Source organism: Phyllobates terribilis, unplaced genomic scaffold, assembly GCF_046119375.1.
Source record: "Phyllobates terribilis strain yellow unplaced genomic scaffold, ASM4611937v1 Scaffold_5__5_contigs__length_657084704, whole genome shotgun sequence".
Classification (NCBI taxonomy): Eukaryota; Metazoa; Chordata; class Amphibia; order Anura; family Dendrobatidae; genus Phyllobates; species Phyllobates terribilis.
This window is the reverse complement of record NW_027362765.1, coordinates 1,512,456-1,526,816: the sequence shown is the minus strand read 5'-3', so window position 1 is coordinate 1,526,816 and position 14,361 is coordinate 1,512,456. Positions and strand designations below refer to the sequence as shown.

Genomic DNA, 14,361 nt, shown 5'->3' with positions numbered 1-14,361 from the left:
CCGCTTCACACCCAAATATGGGTATACGCTTGCTCATTTCAGCTGTATTTTGCTCTTCTCCTTATCCTCAGCCTCCACCACCACTATACCACCAGGGTGACTGTGGTCCGTGTTGCCAGCATTGCAAGTTCCTCCGTTCTAATTTTTGGCAGCTTTTGCTTGGAAGGCATAGGCAAAGACTATGGGAGACCCACTCCCCCATAATGGGAATAATGTTTTTAATATGCTATACTGCATGGCTCTTGTACGGGGCATTGCAAGATCCTCCGTCCTAATTTTTGGCAGCTTTTGCTTGAAATACATAGGATAAGACTATGGGAGACCCACTCCCCCATAATGGGAATAATGTTTTTAACATGCTGTACTGCATGGCTCTTGTAAGGGGCATTGCAAGTTCCTTCATCCTAATTTTTGGCAGCTTTTGCTTGAAAGGCATAGGCAATGACTATGGGAGACCCACTCCCCCATAATGGGAATATTGTTTTTAATATGCTGTACTGCATGGCTCTTGCAAGGGGCATTAAAACAGTCTTGTTAAGCTAATGTGACCTCCACGTCTCTTCCACGGGGCATTGATACTGTCTTTTTATTCCACTGTAACCTCCACGTCTCTTCCAAGGGGCATTAAAACTGTCTTATTAAACCACTCTGAACTCCACGTCTCTTCCAAGGGGCATTAAAACCGTCTTGTTAAGCTACTGTGACCTCCACATCTCTTCCAAGGGGCATTAAAACCGTCTTGTTAAACCACTCTGAATTCCACAGGTCTTCCAAGGGGCATTAAAACCGTCTTGTTAAGCTACTGTGACCTCCACATCTCTTCCAAGGGGCATTAAAACCGTCTTGTTAAACCACTCTGAATTCCACAGGTCTTCCAAGGGGCATTAAAACCGTCTTGTTAAGCTACTGTGACATCCACATCTCTTCCAAGGGGCATTAAAACTGTCTTGTTAAACCACTCTGAACTCCACGTCTCTTCCAAGGGGCATTAAAACCGTCTTGTTAAACCACTCTGAACTCCACGTCTCTTCCAAGGGGCATTAAAACAGTCATGTTAAGCTACTGTGACCTCCACGTCTCTTCCAAGGGGCATTAAAACCGTCTTGTTAAACCACTCTGAACTACATAGCTCTTCAAAGGGGCATTGAAATGTTGTTTTTAATTACCTCTAACCTCCACGACTCTTCCAAAGGGCATTGCATTTCCTCCTAATTTTAGTCAGCTTTTGCTTTTCAATGCATAGGCAAACACTAACAGAGACCCACTCCCCTATAATGGGTAGAAGGTTTTTAGTATGCTGTAATCCACGTCAGTTTCAAGGGGCATTGCAGTTCCTCATAATTTTTGGAAAGCCTTCCATTCACTGCTTAGGCCAACAGTGTACAGGAGACCCAGTTGCTATAAATGGAAAAAAAGGTTTAGTTAAGGCCCTCTGACTTCCATGTCACTTCCAAGGGGCATTGGACTGCCTCGAAATATTTGGTAGGCATTGCACTCACTGTATGCCCTATAACTGTGTAGCCGAACCGCTCCTTTTGGTACAGAAACATATACTACAAGACATGTGTGGTTGACTGGCCTGATATTGATGTGAATGGTCCCTGTTCCTCCTGCTCTTTCTCCTTTGCCACCACCTCATCCATCATTCATCACCTGAAGCTTTGTTTTAAAGGGAGTCATAGAACTGGGAGAGTAGCAGGAAAACATCCAGCAATCCTTGGAGGAGGTAGGATATGCGCCAAAACGCTGACCACCTCAGCCCTAGCCGCTACTACATACATGCGGTTGCATTCCAAGGAGCAGAAAGCTAAGGAGATGGATGGCCTCATGATCATGAATAATTTACTCATTGTGTAGGAGGCCGACCACTGCTGCTGTCTACCTTCTGAACTTTGTGTTGAAGCCTGATTGACCCAGGACCCGCAATCCTCTATGTCTGGAGGACGTGTTGCATCCCAGTCTCCAACTGTGTCCCGGCTTCCACAATATTAACCCAGTGTGAAGGTGTCAGTGAGATGGACCATCCCTGGCCACATTCACTTGTCCACGTGTTTGTGGTTAGGCTGTCCTTCCCACTAAATGCACTGGGGAGGGCACAGGTAATGCTTTGGTATGTGCACTTGTGTATAAGGCGCACCGGGACAAATAGGGGCGGCTGGGGACCGTTTATGGACACCCGACCGCCCCCAGGCGGCTGGGGACCGTGTGTGGGCACCAGGTCGCGGGGCGGCTGGGGACCGAGTATGGACACCCGCCCACCCCATGGCGGCTGGGGACCAAGCGTGGACACCCGGCCGCCGGGGACTGAGTATGGATACCAGGCCGCCGACGCAGCCATGACGTGGTGGCCAGATTCCGCCTCCACATGCCTAAAAGGCCCAATTTCAAGTGCAAGCAAGCAGTATGGTATTGCAGTCTGGGGGTGGGTGGGTGGCAGTCTGCATACTTGCGCTTGCATTGCAGGGAATGGGGGAGGTACAATTGAACACTGCCCTGGGACAAGGACTTGCACGGGAATAGTTGCAAGTCTGCGTCTTCTGATGCGGCAAGGATCACTTCTGATGGGCACACTTTTAGGCAGTGACCTGGGTGTCAGAGATGCTATCAGGGGTCTTCCCCATGCTGTTCCCATGTCTTTTCAGCACTGTATGCATCTGTCACACAGCACATGGCCAGATAAGATTGTAAAATGTTAAAATGACATTTCCCGGTGAATGCATTTGTCACGGTTGAAAGCAATACAAAAGTGCAAAAACGCATAAAAAATGCTACTTGTGAACATAGCCCAAGGTGTGCAGGAGTATTTTTGTTTTTGGTTATTTATTTTACCTTATACACAAGTCTTTACCGTGGAAAGGATGTTCCTTAACATATTTCACAGGAAAACCGTTTCAGTTTCGTTTTTGAACGTTTTATTCTGAGCCCATAAAAGTGGCTTAATACCTCTGACCACATTGTTGACAGCATTGACCTGGGGGTCAGAAATGCTTCCTGGGGCGATCCCCATGCTGTCCCCATGTCATTTGAGCACTGTCACTATCGTTTTGGGCACTTTTTAGGCTTTCTACAGACTGCCGGGGGTGCCGCCGCAAAAATGCTCGGGTCTCCCATAGACTAACATTGGGCTCGTTTCTCGGGTCAAGCACCCGAGTATCACGGTGAGCTCGGCCCGAGCTTCGAGCACCCGAGCATTTTAGTGCTCGCTCAACACTAATAATAAATACACTGATACATTAAGTAGGACCACGTATATCTCAAGGTATATATAAAGGAAAGGGTATGATACTCATCAGAGAATGTTTCAATAATCCGCCTCAACGCATTTCCCCAACACGTTCATCAGGAGACTTGATTCAGGGATGTTAATTCATGATGTTCAGCATAGTGTGCCTAATAGCCATATGTCCATGTATAAATATCCCACATCATCCAAAAACCCCTCCCCAGACTAGGAGACCCATTCCCATTCCTAGAGGTGAATTGTCATAGGATATATAGAATGGAGTCTGTCTACAATAATGTATTGCGCTTGTGCTATTTTTCATGTGCGAGAGGTCCGATAATGTCCATCCCCTAGTGTCCTTGTCCGGAAGTGACTTGCTATAAACTTTAACGGCAGATAAACTGATTGCTGCCACGCTACTCGTATCCTTCCCTGCGCATGACCGTAGTTATGCATTCCACGCCGGAGAGCATCAAGGGTCATTATTTACGATTGTGCAGGTCCGGACGTGTGCGTTCCACGCCTGAAAGCATACTGAATTTGGATTGCATTCCTCCAATATACAGGGTGGGCCATTTATATGGATATACCTAAATTAAATGGGAATGGTTAGTGATATCAACTTCCTGTTTGTGGCACATTAGTATATGGGAGGGGGAAAACTTTTCCAGATGGTTGGTGACTATGGTGGCCATTTTGAAGTCGGCCATTTTGGATCCAACTTTATTTTTTTCAATGGGAAGAGGGTCATGTGAAACATCAAACTTATTGAGAATTTCATAAGAAAAACAATGGTGTGCTTAGTTTTAACGTAACTTTATTCTTTCATGAGTTATTTACAAGTTTATGACCACTTATAAAATGTGTTCAAAGTGCTGCCCATTGTGTTGGATTGTCAATGCAACCCTCTTCTCCCACTCCTCACACACTGATAGCAGCACCGCAGTAGAAATGCTAGCACAGGCTTCCAGTATCCGTTGTTTCAAATGCTGCACATCTCGTATCTTCACAGCATAGACAATTGCCTTCAGATGACCCCAAAGATAAAAGTCTAAGGGGGTCAGATCGGGAGACTTTGGTGGCCATTCAACTGGCCCACGAACACCAATCCACTTTCCAGGAAACTGTTCATGTAGGAATGCTCGGACCTGACACCCATAATGTGGTGTTGCACCATCTTGTTGGAAAAACTCAGGGAATGTGCCATCTTCAGTGCATAAAGAGGGCAGCACATCATCATGTAGCAATTTCAGATATCCAGTGGCATAGAGGTTTCCATTGATGAAGAATGGCCCCACTATCTTTGTACCCCATATACCATACCATCAAGATACGAGATGTACAGCATCTGAAACAACGGATACTGGAAGCCTGTGCTAGCATTTCTTCTGCGGTGTTGCTATTAGTGTGTCAAGAGAGGGAGAAGAGGGTTGCATTGACAATCCAACACAATGGGCAGCACTTTGAACACATTTTATAAGATGTCATAAACTTGTAAAAAACTCATGAAAGAATAAAGTTACGTTAAAACTAAGCAAACCATTGTTTTTCTTACGAAATTCTCAATAAGTTTGATGTGTCACATGACCCTCTTCCCATTGAAAAAAATAAAGTTTGATCCAAAATGGCAGACTTTAAAATGGCCGTCATGGTCACCACCCATCTGGAAAAGTTTCCCCCCCCCCATATACTAATGTGCCACAAACAGGAAGTTGATATCACCAACCATTCCCATATAATTTAGGTGTATCCATATAAATGGCCCACCCTGTAGAAAAGTCCTGTCTCTGAGATTAGCATCATGGGAGACTAAAAACAAGTATTGCACATCCTCCCATCAGGCAATTAGCATGTAGATCTACTTTATCACTACATAAAATATGGGATGGTGGCCCACAGTATATTCCTAAATGGTAAAATTTTACCTCTTACATAATTGGAGATATACAAGGAACACCCCACTTGTTAATTACTAAACAGTATATGTGTGTGATATAACTAATAAGAACTAATTCTGATATAGAAGCTCAGATATCTTGATGAAGTACAACAATATGTGATCCCCATTCACAGGGAACTGAGTAGAAATGGGTAGAGTATAAAATCCAAAAATGTAATCTGGAATGGGAATGTATTCACACAAAACAGGCAAAGGAAATTTGCTCATCGAGTCCCTTAGGGCCTAGTGAATCCAGTCTGGAAATTCACTCACTTTCCTTTTTGAAGACCCATCTATTGTGATCACCTCCTCTCACATTGGGTTTAACCACCGCAACGAAACAAAAGGAGATGTCTCTGGTTTTACCTCGATGTGCACTGTTCATGTGTCTCACTAATGGGGTGTCCTGACCATGGTGTATTTCGCCCAAATGCTCCCCACCCTCCTCCTAGACTCTCTCTTGGTCTTGCCTACATATTCTAGGGGGCAGGTGTATGTGACCATATATACAAGTTCTGAGGTTTTACAGTTGGAATAATCCCTCTGGAAAAAGGCTTTACTTGCAAAGGAACTCAAGAAAGATTTACATGGCCCCATCCTATTATATGTACAATATTCTCCAGATCTAAAGAAACCACAGATTCTTCTATCCAGCCAAGTTCCCTTAGGTGCAGTTTTTTTTATAGAAACTATGCATTAAACGGTCTCTAAGGCTATGTGCCCACGATGCAGAAATGAAGCAGAAAATTTCTGCAGCATTTCTGCATCTCCCTGGCAGAAAAAACGCATGCAGATTGTGCATGCGTTTTTTCCTGCAGAATACATGCGTTTCCGCATGCAGATTGACAAGCGCTTTCCAGGTGATAGCATCACTTGGTAAGTGCTTGACAACTAGGTCACACTGTATAAATCCATGCAAACAGCATGGATTTATATAGTGTGACCGTAAAAATTAAAACAAATCAAGCTATACTCACCCCCGATGCCCGGCGTGGCTGCAGCGCTCGTTCCTCTCCGGTTCCCGGCTGCCGGCATATCACGAGACAGAGCGGTGAAGGGCCTGCGGTCACATGACTGTGACGTCACCACAGGTCCTTCAGCGCTGCCGGCATTCAGAGAGAAGCCTTCGGAAAGGTGAGTATAAACTTTATTTGTTATTTTATTCTTTTTTTACAGGTACAATGGTACCCAGGTCTGGATGAGAGTCTCCTCTTCTCCAGAACTGGGTACCATCTGCACATAGAGACGCATAGAAGCCGCTTGTACAAATGTACAGTCGTGGTTTCTATGCGTCTCAATGCAAGTCAATGGCGGGAGTTCCGCTGCGCTTCCGCAAAATTAAATGACATGCTGCGGATTTTTGTACGCAGCATAAACGCTGCGGAAAAATCCGCAGCATGTGCATAGAACATGCGGAATCCCCTTGGGGACCATGGGGTGCGGATTACCTAGCGTTTCACAAGTGTTTATGCTGCGGAAATTCCGCAGCATAAACGCTTGAAAAACGCTACGTGGGCACCCAGCCTAATTGACCAACCCTTTCTGAAAGTTATTGTGGGAATAGATCCCACAGCACCCTCAGGTCCGGGTCAACCACAGGTATATCCCAGTGTTTTCTGAGGATATTTAAAATATGGTCACTCTGATAGATGTAAGTTCTTATTACCCGTGTTATCCCATCTTTTTCTTGGTCTCTTGGTTAGGTATGGAGGAGTGTCTGTCTCTCCTGCTTTTCTGCAAACGATCGTGCAGAATCCAAACTGTACTGTGGATACCTTTTTCCCTGAATCTGGTGTTCATGTCTATTACCTGTATATTAAAATCTGTGACATTAGAACAGTTCCTTCTCAGCCATAAAAATTGGCCCTTGGGTACTCCCTTTTTCAGTGGGATGGGGTGGTGGCTATCCCACTTCAATAGTTTATTAGTGCTTGTAGGTTTATGGTAGATGAGTGTTCCTGGGGTCCCATCCTGTTCTTTCTTGATTGGTACATCCAGGAAAGGCAACTGGTTATAACCCCTGATGAAGCCACGTGTAGTGGCGACACGCGTTGGGCACTGAATGCCCGCCTGCTTCATCCCAGCATAGGATTTTGTGCTCAGGGAGGTGATTGATCGTAGCGCTATTATGTGCAGGAGGGATACTTACAGCATGAAAGGGTTTTGTATTTATTTATACCCTGAATAGTACTTTTTGTGGTATGTGAGTATATAGTATTTGTCAGCTCAGATATTCTATATGGGCTTCATTTATGTTTGGGACTCTTTGTATTTTTCAATATATACTCTGCTGTAGTAGGCATATATTTCCCTCTTCATCTTTCTGGACTATAGTACACCTCCTTGAATACTAATGTCAGGCAGTCATAACTAATTTGCATGTGTACGATATTGATCACCAGGGATAATACTGGCACTTGTTGTATTATGGTACTGCTTGTTCTGTTGTAACTAGGGATGTCTTTTTGGAGCAGGTGGGCTTCAAATTAGTGGGTAACCCCACTATATTGATTTTACTTGTGTTTTAGCTATTTGGGTTTTTTGACGTTGTTTGTAAGTATTTATATTTGTAATGAATAAAATTTATTGTCACTTATTATAACGTTTGATAATTTATTGAAGTATTGCTGGGTGATCACTGCTTCATAGCACACCTCTTTTCCCTTTTTTCACGTGTATTTATGTGGTGTGCAGCATGTTGATCCCCTTTTTGATTTGGATGGTACCCTCCATAGTTTAGTGTTTATTGGTTATAACCAAACTCTGATGTAAATCTAGGGCCCACTCTATTGATGTTGAGTCCCCTGACAAACTCAAGAAATTGTTCACTCGTCCCTGACCAGATGACAAAAATGTCAGCAATATATTTGTACCATACCCCAATATATGGATGCCACCACTTATGACCATCCCTGAATATTGTGGTTTCCTCCCACCAGCCCAGGAGTAGGTTAGAATACAAGGGGGCACAGGCAGGGCCGGCGTCAGCACCCGGCGTACCCGGGCAAGTGCCGGGGCCCTGGAAAATCAGAGGGGCCCAGCCGCCCACTCACTGTCGGGGCCCGGCCCAAACACCCGCCCACTCACTCACTGTCGGGGCCGGGCCCACACACCCACCCGCCCACTCACTGTCGGGGCCGGGCTCACACACCCGCCCGTCCACTCACTGTCGGGGCCGGGCCCACACACCCACCCGCCCACTCACTGTCGGGGCCATGGCCGCATCTTCGGCACCTGTTCAGTGACGCAGGCGCTGCTTGATTGCCGGCACTCCCCCAGTCCCAGAAATGGCCGCTCGCTGTCAGGCTGTGTCTGCTAGTAATGACACGGCAGGGTCGACGGCACTGCACCTTTAATTTTGCTTGTGTGTCTCCCCTGCCGCGTCATTACTAGCAGACACAGTCGCACAGCGCGCAGCCATGTCTGGGGGAGTGCCATCAAACACCGTCGGAGCGGAGGTCCTGCACAGATGGGGGGGGGAGCGGCCCGGACCCGACCGCAAGTGGGCCCCTCTGATGGTCCAGGGCCATGAAGTCTGTGACATGCCGGGGGCCCTGCACTGCCCCATACCTGAGGAGCTGCTGGACAGGACACTGGACCGGGGACAGGTGAGTGGGGCTTCCCCAATCCCCATATTAAAAATACTTGTAATGGGTCTGTGTGAGTGCATGTATGTGAATGTCAGTGTGTATGACTGTGTATATATATTTGTCTGTTTTATATATGTCTTTAAGAATTTGTGTAAAAACATGTGTTTGTCTGTATGTGTACATATCTGTGTACCGTGTGTGCGTGCGTGTGTCTGCGTACCGTGTGTGTGCGTGTGTCTGCGTACAGTGTGTGTGCGTGTGTCTGCGTACCGTGTGTGCGTGCGCATGTCTGCATATGTGAAGGATGAGGTGGCAGGCTGGGCCCTGTGTACTATATATATATATTTCTCCGCCGTATCTGTGCATCATGAATCGTGTATGTGTTAAAAGGGTCCACTGAGACTCTTTCGCCCGGGGCCCAGAAAAACCTGGAGCCGGCCCTGGGCACAGGGGCTCCCTATCGCAGTACCCCTGAGCTGGTGGAAGTACTTCCTGTCAGAAAGAAAGAAGTTATGAGTAAGAGTGAATTTTAGAAGACCCTCCATGAAGTCATTATGTCTGCTACACTCTATTGATCTCCATTTGAAAAAATGTCTTACTCCTCTGATACCATCCTCATGCAGTATATTACTGTACAAAGCCTCAATATCTAGTAAGGCCTGGTCCCTACATGCATGTATACATGCTCGAGGGTCTACATGTAGGGGAGCAGCCAAAGGAAAACAAATTCCAGAGGGATTATTCCAACTGCAGGACCTCAGGCGATACTGTGGGAACATTATACTGTGTTGCGGCGTCACACATCCTGCATAAGAGGCATAATGGGGGCATCATACATACTGCATAAGGGGCATAATGGGTGCATTACACTGTGTGGCGGCACCAGACATACTACACTAGGGGCATAATGGGGGCATTACACTGTGGGGGGCACCATACATACTACACTAGGGGCATAATGGGGGCATTACACTGTGGGGGGCACCATACATACCACACTAGGGGCATTACACTGTGTGGCGGCATCAAACATCCTGCATAAGGGGCATAATGGGGCATTACACTGTGTGGGGGCATCATACATCCTGCATAAGGGGCATAATGGGTGCATAACACTGTGGGGCATCATACATACTGCATAAGGGGCATAATGGGGGCATTACACTGTGGGGCATCATACATCCTGTATAAGGGGCATAATGAGGGCATTACACTGTGGGGCATTATACATCCTGCATAAGGGGCATAATGGGGGCATTACACTGTGTGGGGCATCATACATCCTGCATAAGGGGCATAATGGGGGCATTACACTGTGTGGGGCATCATACATCCTGCATAAGGGGCATAATGGGGGCATTACACTGTGGGGCATCATACATCCTGTATAAGGGGCATAATGAGGGCATTACACTGTGGGGCATTATACATCCTGCATAAGGGGCATAATGGGGGCATTACACTGTGTGGGGCATCATACATCCTGCATAAGGGGCATAATGGGGGCATTACACTGTGGGGCATCATACATCCTGTATAAGGGGCATAATGAGGGCATTACACTGTGGGGCATTATACATCCTGCATAAGGGGCATAATGGGGGCATTACACTGTGTGGGGTCATCATACATACTGCATAAGGGGCATAATGGGGGCATTACACTGTGGGGCATCATACATCCCGCATAAGGGGCATAATGGGGGCATTACACTGTGGGGGGCATCATACATCCTGCATAAGGGGCATAATGGGGGCATTACACTGTGGGGCATTATACATCCTGCATAAGGGGCATAATGGGAACATTACACTGTGGGGCAGTAAAGGGGTCCTGTACTATGAGAACAATACGTTTCCTCCCTTCCTGTCTCCACAGTTGGGTCGTATGTATCTATTACAGGAAACAGAACAAAAACCTTATGATTCTTATAAAGGGGCAACACAAGACCCCAAAAGAGTCTCCGTGCTGAAGGGGTTAATGCCCCCTGTGCCCAGTAATGGGGTCTCCACATACCTCCACCACATATATGGCTGCTCTGTGTGCACAGGAGCTGTGATGAGGTCACAGGAGGGGAGGAGTCAGGGGTCACATGATCAGGGGCCTCAGTGGATGCAGGACTCTGCTGTGCTGGTTGTCATGGTGCTGGATGAGCTGAAGTTTATGTGTGGGGTCAGGAGGGGTTTACAGTGTGGATGTAGCAGAGCCGTGTGTGTACAAGGTGTACGGAGCGGAGCCGCGTGTGTACGAGGTGTACGGAGCAGAGCCGCGTGTGTGCGAGGCGTACGGAGCAGAGCCGCATGTGTGCGAGGAGTACGGAGCGGAGCCGCGTGTGTACGAGGTGTACGGAGCGGAGCCGCGTGTGTACGAGGCGTACGGAGCGGAGCCACGTGTGTGCAAGGCGTACGGAGCGGAGCCATGTGTGTACGAGGTGTACGGAGCGGAGCCGCGTGTGTACGAGGTTTACGGAGCGAAGCCGCGTGTGTACGAGGTGTACGGAGCAGAGCCGCGAGTGTACGAGGTGTACGGAGCGAAGCCGCGTGTGTACGAGGTGTACGGAGCAGAGCCGCGAGTGTACGAGGTGTACGGAGCGGAGCCGCGTGTGTACGAGGGGTACGGAGCGGAGCCGCACGTGTACGAGGGGTACGGAGCCACCTTTCCTGCAGTGACTTCAGTTGTTGTTTGTTTGTGGGTCTTTCTCCCTTATGTTTTGTCTTCAGTCTGTGAAATGCAGCTCGATGGGGATGAGATCTGCTGACTGACGCGGCCATTGCAGAATATTCCACTTCTTTGCCTTAAAAAAAACTCCTGGGTTGCTTTTGAGCGAGTATGTTCTATTAACCCTTTCACCGAGTATGCTCGGGCCAAGCTCCGAGTATTTATAGCTGCTCGGTGATATGGTTGAATCGCTCCCGTGTGCATGATTTGCGACTGTTTGACAGCTTTATTACATGTGAGGAATGTCTATTTCTTAATCATTCCTCACATGTAATAAAGCTGTCAAACAGTTGCAAATCATGCACACTGGAGCGATTCAACCATATCACCGAGCAGCTGTAAATACTCGGAGCTCGGCCCGAGCATACTCGGACAGAACATACTCGCTCAACACTAGTCATTGTCCATCTGTACTGAGAAACGCTATCTAATCAACCTTACTGTATTTGGTTGAACCTGAGGAGAAAGTATCACCTTGTACACTTCAGAATTGGTCCATCTTTTACCAAGATGGGGTCTTGACCATTGACCGGGTGCAGTATAATAGGTATATTGATGACATATTTTTTATTTAGCAGGGAACCAAATCAGAGTTGGCATCTTTCATGGAACTGAACAAAATCCCTATAATATAAGATTGACATACAAGGCAGGAGAAAGATTGAATTTTTGGACATCCTATTGGAAGTAGATAATGATGGTATGATTCAGGCGGATGTATTTAGGCAGGAAACTTCCATTAATGCCTTATTACATGCATTGTCAGCTCATACTCATCATACCATCAAGGTCGTCCCAGTTGGACAATTTCTCAGGATGAAGCAGATCTGCTCTACCAATTGGAGATTCGAACAACAAACCAAGGATCTTAAAGATAGATTTAGGTCTAGAGGATACAGCAATCGCACTCATCATCCATCAAAAATGAATAAATATAAGCCAACAAAACCCCACGACAAACATTATTGTTTAAGTCTGAAAGTCCTTCCGATTTTCAATCCAAGGTGAGATTCATTTCAACATATAATAGCCAATGGAATAAAGTTCACAATAGTATTCAAAAACATTGGTTTATATTGATAACGAATCCCTCCTTGGCTGTAAAATTACCAAATTCGCTCTTATTTATGGCCGAAAAGGGCAAGAATCTGAGGGACATTTTAGTGGCTAGTCACCATGTAGTGAAAATAAAAAATCCTTTATATCGAGACAACAAAAATGGGGATGCTATCCATGTGGCGATTGTTTGGCATGCAAAAATAAAAACATTGTTAGAAGTACATCTTTCAATTCAGCAGATGGGAAGAGAAAATTTGCCATCATACATTACATGTCATGCAGCAGTACTCATGTTGTATACTATGCTACATGTCCTTGCTCAAGGATTTACGTTGGACTAACTACCAGACAGCTTCTTGCGCGTGTTCGCGAACACATCCGAGATATATTAAATGCTCAGAACGTGGAAGATATTTCCACATTAAAAATGTTGCCGAAATATTTTTGGGTCTTTCATGGTTGTGATCCAAGATTATTACAGATTAGAGGTATCGACCATCCTCACTGTGGCATCAGAGGAAATTGAAAACGTTCATTAGCACAGATGGATTGTGACTAGTGTAGAGCAAGCAGTAAAATGCTCGGGTGCTTGAAGCTCGGACCGAGCTCACCGTGATACTCGGGTGCTCGACCCGAGCAACGAGCCCAATGTTAGTCTATGGGAGACCCGAGCATTTTGCGGCGGCACCCCCGGCAGTCTGTAGAAAGCCTAAAACGTGCCCAAAACGATAGTGACAGTGCTCAAATGACATGGGGACAGCATAGGGATCGCCCCAGGAAGCACTTCTGACCCCCAGGTCACTGCTGGCAACAATGCGGTCAGAGGTATTAAGCCACTTTCACGGGCTCACAATAAAATGTTCAAAAACGAAACTGAAACGGTTTTCCTGTGAAATATGTTAAGGAACATCCTTTCCACGGTAAAGACTTGTGTATAAGGTAAAATAAATAACCAAAAACAAAAATACTCCTCCACAACTAGCATTTTTTATGAGTTTTTGCACTTTTGTATTGCTTTCAACCATGACAAATGCATTCACCGGGAAATGTCATTTTAACATTTTACAATCTTATCTGGCCATGTGCTGTGTGACAGATGCATACAGTGCTGAAAAGACATGGGAACAGCATGGGGAAGACCCCTGGAAGCATCTCTGACACGCAGCTCACTAAAAGTGTGCCCATCAGAAGTGATTCTTGCCGCATCAGAAGATGCAGACTTGCAACTATCCCCGTGCAAGTCCTTGTCCCACGGCAGTGTTCAATTGTACCTCCCCCATTCCTTGCAATGCAAGCGCAAGTATGCAGCCTGCCACCGACCCACCCCCAGGCTGCAATACCATACTGCTAGCTTGCACTTGAAATGGGGCCTTTTAGTTTGGAGGAGGCCGAAGCTGGCCACTACCTCATTGCTGCTTTGGCAGCGAGGTATCCATACTCAGTCCCCAGCCGCCCGGCGGCCGGGTGTCCACGCTAGGTCCCCAGCCGCCAGGGGCGGCCGGGTGTCCATACTCTGTCCCAAGACGCCCCGCGGCCGGGTGTCCACACACAGTCCCCAGCCACCTGGGGGCGGCCAGGTGTCCATAAACTGTCTCCAGCCGCCCCTATTTCTCCTTGGAACTTCCCCCCACACTTTTCTTAGCCCGGCCTGCTTTAGGGCAGCATTGGACGAGCCCACCAGAGAACCAGACTCCTCCGGTGGCCCTGGCTTCTCCATCAGGGGAGTTGAGAGTGCCAAGGTGAGGAGCATGATGATGATGATGATAGAAGTTAGCATCTGCTTTGTTTTCTTAGAATGCAAGCGTAAGTGTGCAACCTGCAACCCACCCACC

General features: G+C 46.8%; 2 protein-coding genes across 4 annotated transcripts in view; one reads left to right on the top strand and one right to left on the bottom strand.

Moving 5' to 3' along the window:
• The window catches only part of LOC141271684 (uncharacterized), a 241,179-nt gene that overhangs the window by 18,757 nt on the left and 208,061 nt on the right, over positions 1–14,361 (bottom strand). The window contains exon 1 of one of the 3 annotated variants that reach the window (XM_073681729.1): positions 10,769–10,839. The exons of the other annotated variants lie outside the window; for them this stretch is intronic. The gene's annotated coding sequence lies outside the window, so the exon portion shown is untranslated. Of the gene's footprint in view, positions 1–10,768; positions 10,840–14,361 lie in introns of those variants that run through there. 3 annotated transcript variants of the gene reach the window in all.
• LOC141273837 (uncharacterized) overlaps positions 1–14,361 on the top strand; it is a 98,676-nt gene that overhangs the window by 5,990 nt on the left and 78,325 nt on the right. The gene's annotated exons all lie outside the window — the stretch shown is intronic.